Source organism: Euprymna scolopes, chromosome 39, assembly GCF_053919585.1.
Source record: "Euprymna scolopes isolate OS-2025 chromosome 39, ASM5391958v1, whole genome shotgun sequence".
In the NCBI taxonomy this organism is placed as follows: Eukaryota; Metazoa; Mollusca; class Cephalopoda; order Sepiida; family Sepiolidae; genus Euprymna; species Euprymna scolopes.
In genome coordinates this window covers 23,174,377-23,191,667 of record NC_136520.1, presented here as the reverse complement: position 1 = coordinate 23,191,667, position 17,291 = coordinate 23,174,377, and positions in this window count along the sequence as shown.

Here is a 17,291-nt window from a genome sequence, read left to right as displayed (position 1 = left end):
TTTTTGTTAATCTAAATAATGTTCATGCGCATGATTTGTTCACCGTATGCATTCCATAAATAATTGATATTACTTATATTGTTACCCTGCACTGTCGTTTATTTCGGTTCCAACCATTGAGTCATTTTCTTCAATAAGCCGCTGCGCCGGGGTTGATAGGCGGTCGTTCTCAATCCATAGAAACTCATAACATAAAATAGATGTATAAACAATTTACATAAAAAATTACTCCACCTATTCTTCTGCAAGTGACAATATCAGAAAGTCACTTCTTCAGTCGATCCATCATTTAAATAATGAACGCGTTCCATTTCGCTTTCATTTGATCTTTGACCTCAACTTGTTGCGTGGCAAATAAAGATCATGAGATGTCTGTAAGGGTTTAGTTAGTGGCTTGAATTATTAAGGATCGAGGAAGTGCAGCTACAATCATATTAAAAAAATTTTTATTTAAAAATTTTATATATATATATATATATATATATATATATATATATATATATATATATATATATATCACCAGGTTACTCGGCATTGCCCGGTCGTAAAATACGCTTAAATACGATATTTAGATTAATGCAGATTTCGTATTTATTATATTATTATAATATAATTTTGGACCTAATATAAAGTAATGATTTAGAAATTAAAAAAAGCAAATGACACGTGCGCCACCACCGTGAATCGAAACCAAAACGTTTAGGTTACGATTTGCTTTTTCCTTGACATTAATGCCTCAGCTATGAAGACATGCTGGCTGCAAAGCTATAAATTTAAACATGAATCAATAGCTATTACGTTACGCATGCATATTCGTAATGTCGTCGTTTGACCATCACCTGGCAAATTCAATTTTTTAATTTTCACACTTTTGTATCCATTTTCGTCGGCTAAAACTCAAATAGAAAGTTTCGCATAAGTTCGAATACCCTATAAAACAAAAACTGACAGAGGAGTTTGGTAGGCAATTTTTCGCATAAGTTCGAATACGCTATAGACCAAAAGCTGACAGAGGAGTTTGGTAGGCAATTTTTTAAAACGAATATATATATATGCATACATAATATATATATATATATATATATATATATATATATAAAGAGGTTTGTGTTCACTATATCCTTTTTACGTAAGTATAAATCACGCAGAATATCTGCATGAACATAATTACACTTAATAGTTAACTAAAGATGATCATCCAATAAGAAAACGAAAAAACTAATTGGGAATTAATTAAAATGAATGTTTAAAAGAATATGCAACAATTAACTTTTGCAGATGAATACAATTCCAATTAACAAAATTATATTTTCTTTTTGAATAAATAGAAAAAGTTTTTCTTTTTTAATATGAATATCAATACACAAAAATACTAATCCATAGGAGTTAATTATTGTCTCAAATATATTGGCGAAAATGGGAGGAGGCTAATGGGGCAATAATTTATTGGGTCTGTTCTTTTGCCAGAATTCTTGAAAACTGGTACTACAGAAGCAGTTTTCCAGCAAGGCAGGAAAGCAAGATTCATTAAGGCATTTGTTGTAAAGTTTGGAGAGAATTGGAGCTACTTCGGCGGAGCACTTTTTTCATAGCACAGCCGGGATGAGATCAGGTCCACATGCTTTTGAAATGTCAAGATTTCTTATGATAGCATGCACCTGAGAAGGTGTGATTTTCAGATCGTCTAGTGTGGCGTCTGTCCGCAAAGGAAAGCCAGGTTGGCAGGGCCCAGTGTGGAGTTGGAGGCAAACCGACTGGCAAGCATGTTAGCCTTCTCAGTTGCAGAGCAAACAACCTCATGATTGTTGGATAGGCGGGGAATTGTTGATTGTCCATTATTTACTATACTGTTGTAGATTTTCCAGAAGTAGCGGGTTCCTAATTTCTGTGCTTCGGTGCGTTTTTTTTTTTGTGGTTTCAGTAAATTCTCTCTTAGCTGTCGCTATTTCTTTCTTACAGTTATTTCTTGCTTCTATATACTTCTGCCTGTTTGAACTGGACTTATGTCGCTTAAATCTGGTACGCATGCTGCCTTTGCGCGATGGCGGCTGCACAAGTAGAAGTAAACCATTGGGGAGAGTGGGGCTTGCTATAAAATTTCCGTGTGGGAATATGTGCCTCAATTGCTATTTTGCACACTTCAGCAGGAAATGAAAAGATATTTTGCCATGGGGCGTCCCTGATGAGATCCCTAATGGCTTTTCAGTCAGCCTTTTTATAATATCTCGTTGTTTTGAGCAGTGGCTCTTCGGTTTTGGCTCTAAAGTTTAGCGCTATTTCAACTATTACCACTGCATGATCGGCGTTCCCAAGTGGGCTGTGGGCATTAGTTACACAGTCATCAAGAACTGTGGTCAGAAATAGATCTAGAAGTGATGCGTGTTGTTCTTGCTGGTCTGGGAAACGGGTTGGAAATGTAACCATCTGTGATAGGGAATGAGATATAGAGAAGTTATATGTAGTCATACCAGCTGCGTCTGTGTGAGTAGAAAATCCAAGCCAGTTGCTGTGGTGGACATTGAAGTCACCAAACATGCACTTGTGCGCTAGTGTCGAGGGAAAGTGCTGTATCTATGCTGTCAGAGACTTTGTTTATTAGGGCACAGTCGTGGGTCGAGGGAGAGCGGCAGAGAAAATAAAAGTAACTAATGTTATGTTGCATGTTAAGTCTAAAGCACATCTTTATGTGCTTTAGACTTAACATGCAACATAACATTAGTTACTTTTAAACGATTCTAGTTTAGTTTCTCTAATCCAGGGGAGGGTGTTCCGAATATATACTCCAAGCCCGTGCATACGTCTGTCAGAGTCCTTACGGCAGAGTGGGAGATATCCAGGCATGTTAATGTAGTTAGAGGGGATGGAGGAGTGAGGTTAGTCTCACTTATTGCTAAGATATCTGGGATGTTTGTTAAGAGAAATGCTTCGACATCATTTAAATTAGTTCTAAGCCCACGGATGTTCGTAAATGCAAGCCTAAAGAGAGAAGGCAGGTTGGTTTTGTTTGAGTTTGGGCCTTGTTTTAGCGTAATTTTTATTGTACTGTCATTTTTTAAAGAGTTTCAGTTTAGATAAGGGATGCTGAACAAGTGGTTATGCAGAATACCAGACATGCAACACAAGCAGACCATCAGTAGTCCTGCCATCTACTAGGATTGTGGTCTCGGGATAGCCCACCGGGGATGAATGCAGGGTCCCTTTCCATGCGCAACATGGCACTACAAACAACCCGATATTATACAACTGTTGATGGAGCAGCCGCTCTAAGCGCTACCAAAGAGTTAGGCCCTCCTGTATTACCAGTCAGGAACAGCGGACAGGAACTGTCTATCCGGTACCCTCAACCCATCAGACAATGGTCAACGCAATCTACTTGTACTGGCATTATGGCATTCAAGCACTCCCAAGTGCCCAGTGTAGGAGATAGGAGGTGTCGAGAGTGGTAAAAACGGCGTTCATTGCCCTAGTCAGGAAACAAGATCGACCACTGCAGGTCTGTCGACTCCCAGTGATTCGACCTCTACGCCTAGCTAATAGACAAAAAAAAAATGTATGGAAGCAAGGCGATAGACAGTGCCTATCTACTCCTTAAGCAGTTTAGATTTGCAGACCGGTAATTTGTTTGAGTCACCAGCTAGGAAGGTTGTCATCCAAGGCCTTCCTCCCCTTTGGTTTAGCTTCAGAGTTTCCCTTCTTCTAAACGGATGACCTGGGAAGATCTATGGGTCCATCAGCACCGAGAGGGTTTTCCCCGCGCCTAGGCCCTAATCCAGGTATTTCTGCGCCCCGCGTTGGTGGTTAATGTTAACGGGTTAGTTTATAAGGGTTATATATCAACTGAAAAATTATACTCCTCAAAGTGATTATAGGACATTACTATTTCATTGTTTGTTACTGGAGAAGGGGCTGAGTAAGAGTTCATGCAGTGGAAGCAGCTATATTTGCAAACAGGTCTGCTGGAAGGAGTTAACATGGTTTGTTTTTTCCTTTGGGTTAAAAAAAAGTTACTTTTTCTTATTTTTATGTTGGCTTAGGAATAGGATAATGCGTTGCAGAATGGTATGGTATTACGAATTAACTAGAAAAAATTGTACAAGCTCTGGATATTTTAGATAGCAGGAGGGTTAAGTTGTATATTCAATAGATACAAGTAATGTCATTTTTGGTATGAAGTACATTACAGTACAGGTATAATTGGGAGTAAATTATATGCTATGTCGTATACACTATGTATAGTACAATAAATTAACCAAGCTCTAGTCCATCACCTTACAGATGCTAAACTTCTGACTGACCAACAATATGGATTTAGACAAGCCCGTTCAACAGCAGAAATCCTAACTGTAATCTCAGAACGTATATATCAGTTACTGGACAAAGCGGGGGAGGGTAGAGCGGTAGGTCTAGATATATCTAATGCTTTTGACAGGGTATAGCATGAAGGTCTTCTCAGGAAAATCAGATTATATGGTATCACTGAAAGAATACATGACATAATTAAATCCTTCTTAGATAAGAGAAGAATCCAGGTTGTCCTCGACGGTCGTACATGTAAACAATACAATATAAATACGGGAGTGCTTTAAAGGTTATGTAGGCAACAAATATATAAGTTTTAGAAAGGATAAGGGGAGTCATTAGAATAAAAAAAACTCGAGGTAGCTTTCGTCCGACGCTTGTCAAGAGATTACGTCGGCAGCGATTAAAATAAAACAATTTACACATAATCGAAAATAGAGGCGAAGGGAGGAGTGAAACAAAAAAAAAATTATTATAAAACTACACGGGGTGAATTAAATGAATGAATAACTCGTGACATATCGTCCATATTTCAGAACATGGGACAAAATTTAAAAAAATAAAAATAAAAAAAACGTTAACTTTCCTGCAAATAAGCGCAGAAACAAAAAATAATGACGCAATGTTTTTTCCTCCTGGTAAATCAGAGCTCTTTAAACAGGTCTAATTTATGCGACAGCTCCTTTTGCCCACAGAGCGATGGTTTGCGCATTAGTACAGTTACCGCCTCCAAAATATTGAGATGTTGTTTGGAACGCTGTCGACATAATCTCTTGACAAGGGTCGGACGAAAGCTACCTCGAGGTTCTTTTTTCTTTTTTTTTTTTTTAGTCGAATGGTCTTTTGGGTATTTTTTGGTGTCTGTTTTCTTCTCCCTGCATCGATCTTCCACAAAATTCTAATGACTCCACTTATCCTTTTTAAAACTTTAATATATATATATATATATATATATATATATATATATATATAATTTGTTGCCTACATAACCCCTGAGGTTAAGCAACGATGAGGTTGGCCAATACCAGATGGGTGACCATTTTGGGAATGCTAGGCATCGTGTGTGTTGAAAAGAACTGCATCTAGTATTACGGTTGGTCCACCATAGGTGAATTAACAAGAAATAACCGAAAGAAATTATCGTATTTTTAGCAAAATGCGTAGTTATTTACTGATTTTTTCTTTTTTGGTATCAGTTTTTCTAGATATTTCCTATTTAATAGAATATTACCAATATTGGGCTCACTATACTTACTTAAACTTATTTTTCAAATATTCAAAAGTAATGTTTTTCGCAAAAATAATGAAATTATATATTTTTTGCTAATCTGAAAGATAATTATTATTAACATATTAAACGAATTTCACACTTTAAAACACAAAAAATGAAAAATGAAACACGGATTTTTGGATATTCAACCTTAAAAACTGATACGTGCGCAGTGTTTTTTTTTTTGCTTTATCTACAATCTTCATCCTCTCCACAATAAAATATATTTTAAGCATATTTGTACCCACAAATAAAGAAGGGGGTTGTAGGCAAAAATATATGAATATCGATTATGAAAAAAATCGTACACAATTATAAAGTTCATTCTTCACTTAATAATTCGTGAAAATTTCGTATTTTCGTATTTAAAAATCTACCAAAATTCAATTATCCAATGATAATTGATTTTTGGTAGATTTTTAAAGAGAGACTCCGTCAAAAAATACTCCCTCCTTCCATTTTGAACGTTCCTATATTTATCCGAACGATCTTTACAACATGAAAACATTCTATTTTTAAAACTAAATTTGTTGTTTACAATGATATCCAGCATCACATTTACAACAACAAAAAAAAAAAAAAAAAAGAAAAGCTTAAACTCCTCTTATGTTTTTAAATTACAAAAAAGGCGATGGATTCAAATTTTTTTTCCGTAAAAGAGAAAACCACAAACAATACTCAATAATATATAAGGTCTGTTAGAGTAAAAGTCCAGATGATGCTTGCTGTGTTTATATAAGTGTTAAGTGTTGAATGATAGAGTTATTTAAAACTTTTTTTTTGGCAACACATTCAGAAAATGTTTCAACCGAAGTAATGATATTTAATAAGCTTTACATTCTCAAGCCAATAAGTTTGTTCTTTCTGATTTCATACCACGGAATCACAAATAAACAGGTTAAATCAACTAATGAATACGCACATATGTACGCACATGCAATGAGTGGTCTCAGCAATAACAACAAGTGAACGTTCTGCCACACAGAAGTAGAAAATGAGAGCCACTTGACATCCAGTTGTAAAATCCTATGTTTTAATCACTCAAAGAATTACATAAGAATCGTGTAGAAGTCAAAAGTACACACACATACATACATACTAATAAAACAACAACTAATACAATAGCAACAAGTGCAGGTTCTGCCACATAGAAATAGAGAGTGTGAGCCGCCTGACATCCTGTTGTAAAATCCTGTTGGGGGACGGCTATTATACAATGCGACACAATGGCGTGTGTAAATATCTCCAATGAAAAATCTAAAAAAAACTTGAATATCCAATGTAGTAGCAAATCCAAAGAACATGTTTACCAGAAAGAACAGTTGGAAATAAGTCATGAGTAAAGAGATTAATTGCAAATGAAACGTAATTCAACTGTCAGATGCTGTTGAGGATTTCCTATCTGATATCAACTACAATCGCCGCTCGGGAACGGCGCCATGATGCTGAGATGCCTTCGAAAATTACGCCTATCGTCATTAAACCGTTTCGATGCGGCCAATAAAAGAGTCAGCCTTAATCCATGTAAATCTATTTTTAATCGCATCAGAAACAATCCACTTTCAAATCAGTATTCTCTGCTGTTGATAACATAAAGCGGAGAGCACCAAATCCTATAATCCATCGATAAGTGCTTTGACCACTGAATAATTGATTATTTCGGCCTGTTGCCGAACTTTGACCCACTGAGTTGCTCGATTCAATTTAGGTCAGATTTCATTTATCTATTATTTTTTAAAAAACTTTCATTCACTCGAAGCAAGACACAATAACACGTGAGGTTGGGGTGGTGGTGGTTACTGTGAATAAGGAGCACACTACGTTGGGAGTTGTGCAGCGAGATGCTTGATTACATTACATTTAAACTTAGCACAGTAAGGAAACAGAAAGCAGGAATGTAATTCTGAAGGCTAGCAGTTCAAGAAAAGAAGCTATCTGAAGAAAGACTAACAGGTACATAGGGACCCCAAGAATGAAGAAGTGGGATCTTGCTAACTGATGGGTAAATCGGGGTTACGTACAAAAGTCACGAATGCGGCACATTCGAAAAAAAAGATATTTTATTTTATAAAAATCCAATGTTGCTTTCATTACAAAATTTTTTATTAAAATTATATTTTCTTACGTAGACTTTTAAATAAATGTTTTTACAATTATATATTGATACATTTTTATACAATAAATGATTTGTTTTTCAAATATGACCAAAATGTTCGGAAAAAAATTTGTTTGTTACTTATTTGATGCGTTATTTAACCAAGAAGATATTGGAGTTATCGCCCCTAACAATAAACGCCGTCTGCATACTGCAGAAGTGCCCCCCAATAACTTTTAAACAATTTTTTTTTATATTATCAAATACAAAAAGTGTTTACAGTGCTTATGTATTTTTATTACGGCGCTATTTTTAAATACTTTTTCAGGTTCAATTAAAGTTTCGTGATATTTTTTTTTTTTATTAAAAGGTGGAAGAACAGAATAGTTACAAAACACCATCCCCTCCCCATGTTAAGAATGGCTATCGAAATAGTAACGTACGCTACTTTGGTCCACAGAGGAATTTTTGCAATTAAAATATTATATAGTAGATAGATAGATAGATAGATAGATTATTATTATTATTATTATTATTATTATTATTATTATTATTATTATTATTATTAATTTTATTATTATTATTATTATTATTTTATTTTTATTTTTTTCCATTCAAAACATTCCTATCCGTTTCTAATACATATTGAAATTAGTTGCATTTTGATATTTGTTGCCAGTTGAAATGAACGCTAATGCGTTACAAATTAAAAAAAATATACATATGAAACATTCTTCTTTCACAAACGGTTAAGAAAATTCACGTAATGTTTCGAAATGTTTTGTAAGGAACATACGCAACCAAAAATGAAATTAGTAGCTATTTTTACTGGCTTAAAACCAAATCGAATTTGTTGCACATGTCCAAATCTCCAATATATCAAGTTTGAAGATTCTAAACTAAAAATTCAGAGAAGAGTTCGGCAAGGGCCACTCGCAGACGCACAAAGGAGCTTACTTTTGATGTTTTCGTCGCAGTGACATGGATATTAAAAGTCTACTTTTTCTATTTAAAAATTATTAAAACTATCTTCTTCAGTCATGAATATGCGAGCGACTACATGAATGCTAACTAATTTGCAGATTCTTTAAAAAAAATGAGCGATAATGAATTACTTATTCATTTTTATAGCTTCTTATTAGATGATTAGTTTAAGTATTACGTTGAATTCTATTTATGAATAGTTTCCACATTCTGCATAATTACAGAGAATTAAAGACGAGAACGTTCTAGCACACGGAAATATTTATGCAAGTGACCTTGTCGGTAGGTGTGCGAAATGTTTCTACCAAACTCTTCTTTGAGCATTTGATCTACGGAGTTGAAATTTAATATATCTGGTATTTGGACCAGTAGCACACTTTCGATTTGTTTTTTAGTCGGAACAAATTGCTTTTAAGGAATCACAATTTGAAACAAAGCAGCTGATCTTGGCAGGATAAGTCAAATAAAACATTACGCCTTCTGTTACTTTTGCACATGCGCAAAACATTAAGCTCAAAGTCGCTTACTTTTTAGCCTTTCATATCCATCTGTTGGTGGCTTAGACGGTAACCTAGCTGAAAAGATAACACTAGAGCTAGAGCCCTAAACCTTTTGGTTTCGATTCTAGCGGATGGTAAGTCATTTTTATATAACTTTTAAAATCATTACTGCATATTGGATAATAAGCAATAGAGAAATGATCATGAATTAAAATATAATATTTGTACGTATTTTGTGACTGGACAACGCTGGGCGGCCTACTAATATATATATTTTCTGTCTCGCTTGTTTTCTTAATACGTTTTCCTTTTTTTCTGCATGAATAACAGTTTTCAACTTTTTCTAACTGAACGGAACCAATCGTTTGGGCGCTTTTCAAAAAATCACTAATTGGTGGTCATCTCAATCAAAATCCCGTTTCTCTGTATGCATCTCTTTTCTCCGCTTCCTTTACACATTTTATTGATTCCTTTACACATTTTATTGATTTCTTTACACATTTTATTGATTTCTTTACACATTTTATTGATTCCTTTACACATTTTATTGATTTCTTTACACATTTTATTGATTTCTTTACACATTTTATTGATTTCTTTACACATTTTATTGATTCCATTACACATTTTATTGATTCTTTTACACATTTTATTGATTTCTTTACACATTTTATTGATTCCTTTACACATTTTATTGATTTCTTTACACATTTTATTGATTTCTTTACACATTTTATTGATTTCTTTACACATTTTATTGATTTCTTTACACATTTTATTGATTCTTTTACACATTTTATTGATTTCTTTACACATTTTATTGATTTTTTTACACATTTTATTGATTTCTTTACACATTTTATTGATTTCTTTACACATTTTATTGATTCCTTTACACATTTTATTGATTCCTTTACACATTTTATTGATTCCTTTACACATTTTATTGATTTCTTTACACATTTTATTGATTTTTTTACACATTTTATTGATTTCTTTACACATTTTATTGATTTCTTTACACATTTTATTGATTTCTTTACACATTTTATTGATTTTTTTACACATTTTATTGATTTCTTTACACATTTTATTGATTTCTTTACACATTTTATTGATTTCTTTACACATTTTATTGATTTCTTTACACATTTTATTGATTTCTTTACACATTTTATTGATTTTTTTACACATTTTATTGATTTCTTTACACATTTTATTGATTTCTTTACACATTTTATTGATTTCTTTACACATTTTATTGATTTCTTTACACATTTTATTGATTTTTTTACACATTTTATTGATTCCTTTACACATTTTATTGATTCCTTTACACATTTTATTGATTTCTTTACACATTTTATTGATTTCTTTACACATTTTATTGATTTCTTTACACATTTTATTGATTTTTTCACACATTTTATTGATTTCTTTACACATTTTATTGATTCTTTTACACATTTTATTGATTTCTTTACACATTTTATTAATTTCTTTACACATTTTATTGATTTCTTTACACATTTTATTGATTTCTTTACACATTTTATTGATTTCTTTACACATTTTATTGATTTCTTTACACATTTTATTGATTTTTTTACACATTTTATTGATTCCTTTACACATTTTATTGATTTCTTTACACATTTTATTGATTTCTTTACACATTTTATTGATTTCTTTACACATTTTATTGATTTCTTTACACATTTTATTGATTCCTTTACCCATTTTATTGATTTCTTCACACATTTTATTGATTCCTTTACACATTTTATTGATTTCTTTACACATTTTATTGATTCCTTTACACATTTTCTTGGGTCCTTTACACATTTTATTGATTCCTTTACACATTTTATTGATTCCTTTACACATTTTATTGATTCCTTTACACATTTTATTGATTTCTTTACACATTTTTTTTATTCCTTTACACATTTTATTGATTTCTTTACACATTTTATTGATTCCTTTACACCTTTTATTGATTCTTTTACACATTTTATTGATTCCTTTACACATTTTATTTATTTCTTTACACATTTTATTGATTTCTTTACACCTTTTATTGATTCCTTTACACATTTTATTGATTTCTTTACACATTTTATTGATTCCTTTACACATTTTATTGATTCCTTTACACATTATATTGATTCCTTTACACATTTTATTGATTCCTTTACACATTTTATTGATTCCTTTACACATTTTATTGATTTCTTTACACATTTTATTGATTCCTTTACACATTTTATTGATTCCTTTACACATTTTATTGATTTCTTTACACATTTTATTGATTGATTCCTTTACACATTTTATTGATTCCTTTACACCTTTTATTGATTTCTTTACACCTTTTATTGATTCTTTTACACATTTTATTGATTTCTTTACACATTTTATTGATTTCTTTACACATTTTATTGATTCCATTACACATTTTATTGATTCTTTTACACATTTTATTGATTTCTTTACACATTTTATTGATTCCTTTACACATTTTATTGATTTCTTTACACATTTTATTGATTTCTTTACACATTTTATTGATTTCTTTACACATTTTATTGATTTCTTTACACATTTTATTGATTCTTTTACACATTTTATTGATTTCTTTACACATTTTATTGATTTTTTTACACATTTTATTGATTTCTTTACACATTTTATTGATTCCTTTACACATTTTATTGATTCCTTTACACATTTTATTGATTCCTTTACACATTTTATTGATTTCTTTACACATTTTATTGATTTTTTTACACATTTTATTGATTTCTTTACACATTTTATTGATTTCTTTACACATTTTATTGATTCCTTTACACATTTTATTGATTCCTTTACACATTTTATTGATTTCTTTACACATTTTATTGATTTCTTTACACATTTTATTGATTCCTTTACACATTTTATTGATTCCTTTACACATTTTATTGATTTCTTTACACATTTTATTGATTTCTTTACACATTTTATTGATTTTTTTACACATTTTATTGATTTCTTTACACATTTTATTGATTTCTTTACACATTTTATTGATTTCTTTACACATTTTATTGATTTCTTTACACATTTTATTGATTTTTTTACACATTTTATTGATTTCTTTACACATTTTATTGATTTCTTTACACATTTTATTGATTTCTTTACACATTTTATTAATTTCTTTACACATTTTATTGATTTCTTTACACATTTTATTGATTCCTTTACACATTTTATTGATTTCTTTACACATTTTATTGATTTCTTTACACATTTTATTGATTTCTTTACACATTTTATTGATTTTTTCACACATTTTATTGATTTCTTTACACATTTTATTGATTCTTTTACACATTTTATTGATTTCTTTACACATTTTATTAATTTCTTTACACATTTTATTGATTTCTTTACACATTTTATTGATTTCTTTACAAATTTTATTGATTTCTTTACACATTTTATTGATTTCTTTACACATTTTATTGATTTTTTTACACATTTTATTGATTCCTTTACACATTTTATTGATTCCTTTACACATTTTATTGATTTCTTTACACATTTTATTGATTTCTTTACACATTTTATTGATTTCTTTACACATTTTATTGATTCCTTTACTCATTTTATTGATTTCTTCACACATTTTATTGATTCCTTTACACATTTTATTGATTTCTTTACACATTTTATTGATTCCTTTACACATTTTCTTGGGTCCTTTACACATTTTATTGATTCCTTTACACATTTTATTGATTCCTTTACACATTTTATTGATTCCTTTACACATTTTCTTGGGTCCTTTACACATTTTATTGATTCCTTTACACATTTTATTGATTCCTTTACACATTTTATTGATTCCTTTACACATTTTATTGATTCCTTTACACATTTTATTGATTCCTTTACACATTTTATTGATTCCTTTACACATTTTATTGATTTCTTTACACATTTTTTTTATTCCTTTACACATTTTATTGATTTCTTTACACATTTTATTGATTCCTTTACACCTTTTATTGATTCTTTTACACATTTTATTGATTCCTTTACACATTTTATTTATTTCTTTACACATTTTATTGATTTCTTTACACCTTTTATTGATTCCTTTACACATTTTATTGATTTCTTTACACATTTTATTGATTCCTTTACACATTTTATTGATTCCTTTACACATTTTATTGATTCCTTTACACCTTTTATTGATTCCTTTACACATTTTATTGATTTTTTTACACATTTTATTGATTTCTTTACACATTTTATTGATTCCTTTACACATTTTATTGATTCCTTTACACCTTTTATTGATTTCTTTACACATTTATTGATTCCTTTACACATTTTATTGATTCCTTTACACATTTTATTGATTTCTTTACACATTTTATTGATTTCTTTACACATTTTATTGATTCCTTTACACATTTTATTGATTCCTTTACACCTTTTATTGATTCCTTTACACATTTTATTGATTTCTTTACACCTTTTATTGATTCCTTTACACATTTTATTGATTCCTTTACACATTTTATTGATTCCTTTACACCTTTTATTGATTCCTTTACACATTTTATTGATTCCTTTACACATTTTATTGATTCTTTTACACATTTTATTGATTTCTTTACACCTTTTATTGATTCCTTTACACATTTTATTGATTCCTTTACACATTTTATTGATTCCTTTACACATTTTATTGATTTCTTTACACCTTTTATTGATTCTTGTACACATTTTTTGATTCCTTTACACATTTTATTGATTTCTTTACACATTTTATTGATTCCTTTACACCTTTTATTGATTCTTTTACACATTTTATTGATTTCTTTACACATTTTATTGATTTCTTTACAAATTTTATTGATTTCTTTACACATTTTATTGATTCCTTTACACATTTTATTGATTTCTTTACACATTTTATTGATTTCTTTACACATTTTATTGATTCCTTTACACATTTTATTGATTTCTTTACACATTTTATTGATTTCTTTACACATTTTATGTATTCCTTTACACATTTTATTGATTTCTTTACACATTTTATTGATTCCTTTACACATTTTATTGATTCCTTTACACATTTATTGATTTCTTTACACATTTTATTGATTTCTTTCTCATCCGATAACTTTCTTACAATCTTTAGTATTCTCTCTTCATCAATTCCCCCCTCTCTCTCTTGAGAACCTTCTTGCTGTCTGTAGTTTTCCTTTCTCAACCTTCTCTATCTCTTATTCTCCTTTTATCTCTAACATCTTTCTGTAGTTTTCTACATCTTTGTCTCTTATGTACTTTGTACACACTATGTATCTTTTAATATAATCCACATTTTCTTTTTCATGTTACGCCGTTTCCCTCTTTCCTTTTCTAACAATAGTTAATTGGAACCCAGAAAGCCAAACGGTTACATGAAGCCTTGAAGTTCTTTAACAAAGAATGGAAACATTTATCGAAGACGTTCTCGTAGAACCTTTTAGGATAAAACGGTTATACCTGTCTTTGGGGGAGCTGGTTTTCTCCAACGTCTTTGGGAAACAAATAAATGAAACAGCGGAAAGCTGAACTAGCCTTCAGCCAACGTTCATTTCTGCACCCACTTAGCAAAACTTTATGATTGACATTGCTTAATTTGAACGCTTTTCACTTCTTCTGGTGTTATAGCGTAGCTGTAAGATGTCACGTTTTGTTTCACTTTCTTTTCCGCCTTCGCGTTACTGGTTCATCACGGGTTCGAACCTGTCTGCCGACTAACATTTCTTTTTTTCTTTTACACCTCCAAGCACCCGGATAACGCCGGGTACCCCCGCAATCTTTGATAAAATTGTTGTTTTTTACTCTTGTAAACGGTAACGCATCAGGTCATTTTCAATTATGACGTTGTATGCGGCATTAGCAATATTTGGTTAGGTACACTATTTGCTAAACAGATACGATTGCAACCTGAAATAAAAAAAAATCTGTCGTTGCGAAATTCGTCTTAGTTTTGAATTTGAGTATTGCTCGGTTATTTCTGCTAAGCTGCAAAGTACACGATTACATCAAATTATATGCTTATGAAATCATACGTTCTAAAATAAAGACCAATGTATATATATATATATATATATATATATATATATATATATATATATATAAAACAATGCCTTGTTGCAAGTAATGAACGCTATCCAAAATAAAAATTTCCAGTTTCTTTTTACGTCTCTCATTTTCATTTCGATACTTTTTTGTGAACAAGAGCGGGGGACCGCTTGAAATATAGAAATAAAATATAAAAGCAACATCGTTTTCATGCTTAAAAACCCTCATGACCATGAAATTACTATTCTAGAAGCATACGTCCACTTTATAACATCATATATATATATATATATATATATATATATATATATATATATATATACTAGCAAAAGTACCCGTCGTTGACTGGGTTCAAAAACAGCCTACAGAAAATGGACTCTGATTTATGAAAGTATGATAGGCTATGAAAAGGAAGGGTTGTAAAGCGATAGCTTCGAATGTGGGAGTATCAAAACCAAAGCAAAGTATAATGAACGTAAAAATAAAATAGATACACCCCATGATTTATTATACCATACCTGTTCACACTGAAACACTTATCAAAATATTCTGTGGATCTATAATAAAAAACCTTGTAAACTTTGTGACATTTTCATTATAATGAGGTCAGGTGCGAACGAACACCCGATAATTTTATTCTACAATATTTTTTCAAACTGAAACATAATTATCAAAGTATACTTACACAGATAGATATGAAAGTCTTTATTAAAGTTTGTGCCTATTTCCAGACCCCACAATTTTATTATACCATCCCTATTAAAGTTAAAACATACTTATCAAAGTATTATTATGTACATCTATATAAATATAAAAAACACTTGTAAACGTTTTTTTTTAATTTCTAATTTTTTTATTTCCATACTTTGTGGACCAGGCGCGAACGTACACCCCACAATTTAACTGAACCTCCGTTCTGCCAGATCAAACATACCTATTTCTGTGTCTCGATACATCTATCATTATATGTAATCAGTTTTAAAATATAGTCAACTATATAGGAGCCTATTCGTGACAACACACACACACACACACACATACACCAATACACACACACAGAGCTTTATATTATATATATATATATAAATATAAATACATATATATATATATATAAACAAATATGTAAGTATATATATAAATATCTTTATATATATATGTTATATATCTACACATATAAATATATATATAAATATGTGTATACATATAAATATGTGTATATATATAAATATATATATAGAAATATGTATACATATAAAATATATATACATATGTATGTATATAAATATATGCATATAAATATATATATATATGTATAAATACATATGTATAAATACATATATATATGTACGTATATAAATATATATATAAATATATATAAATACGTATATATATAAATATATGCATATAAATATATATATATAAATACATATACATATATATATGTACATATATAAATATATATATATATATATAAATATACATATATATACACATATGTAAATATATAAATATATATATATATAAATATACATATATATAAATAATTATATATAGGAACATATGTAATTTATATATATGTATACATATATATATATGTATAAATATATATATATACATATATATAAATATATATATGTACATATGTAAATATAGATGTATAAATATGTACATATAGAAATATATATGTATAAATATACATATAGAAATATACATGTATAAATATATATCCATAAATATATAAATATATATACACATATATACATATATATATACACATACATATGAATATATGTACACACATATATATATATATATATAAATATACATACAAATATATATAAATATAAATACACATATATAAATATAAATACACATATATATAAATCACATATATATAAATACACATATATATAAACATATATACACATACATATATATATACACATATATATAAATATATATATCCATATATATATAGAAAATAAAAAGGAACAAACAGTAT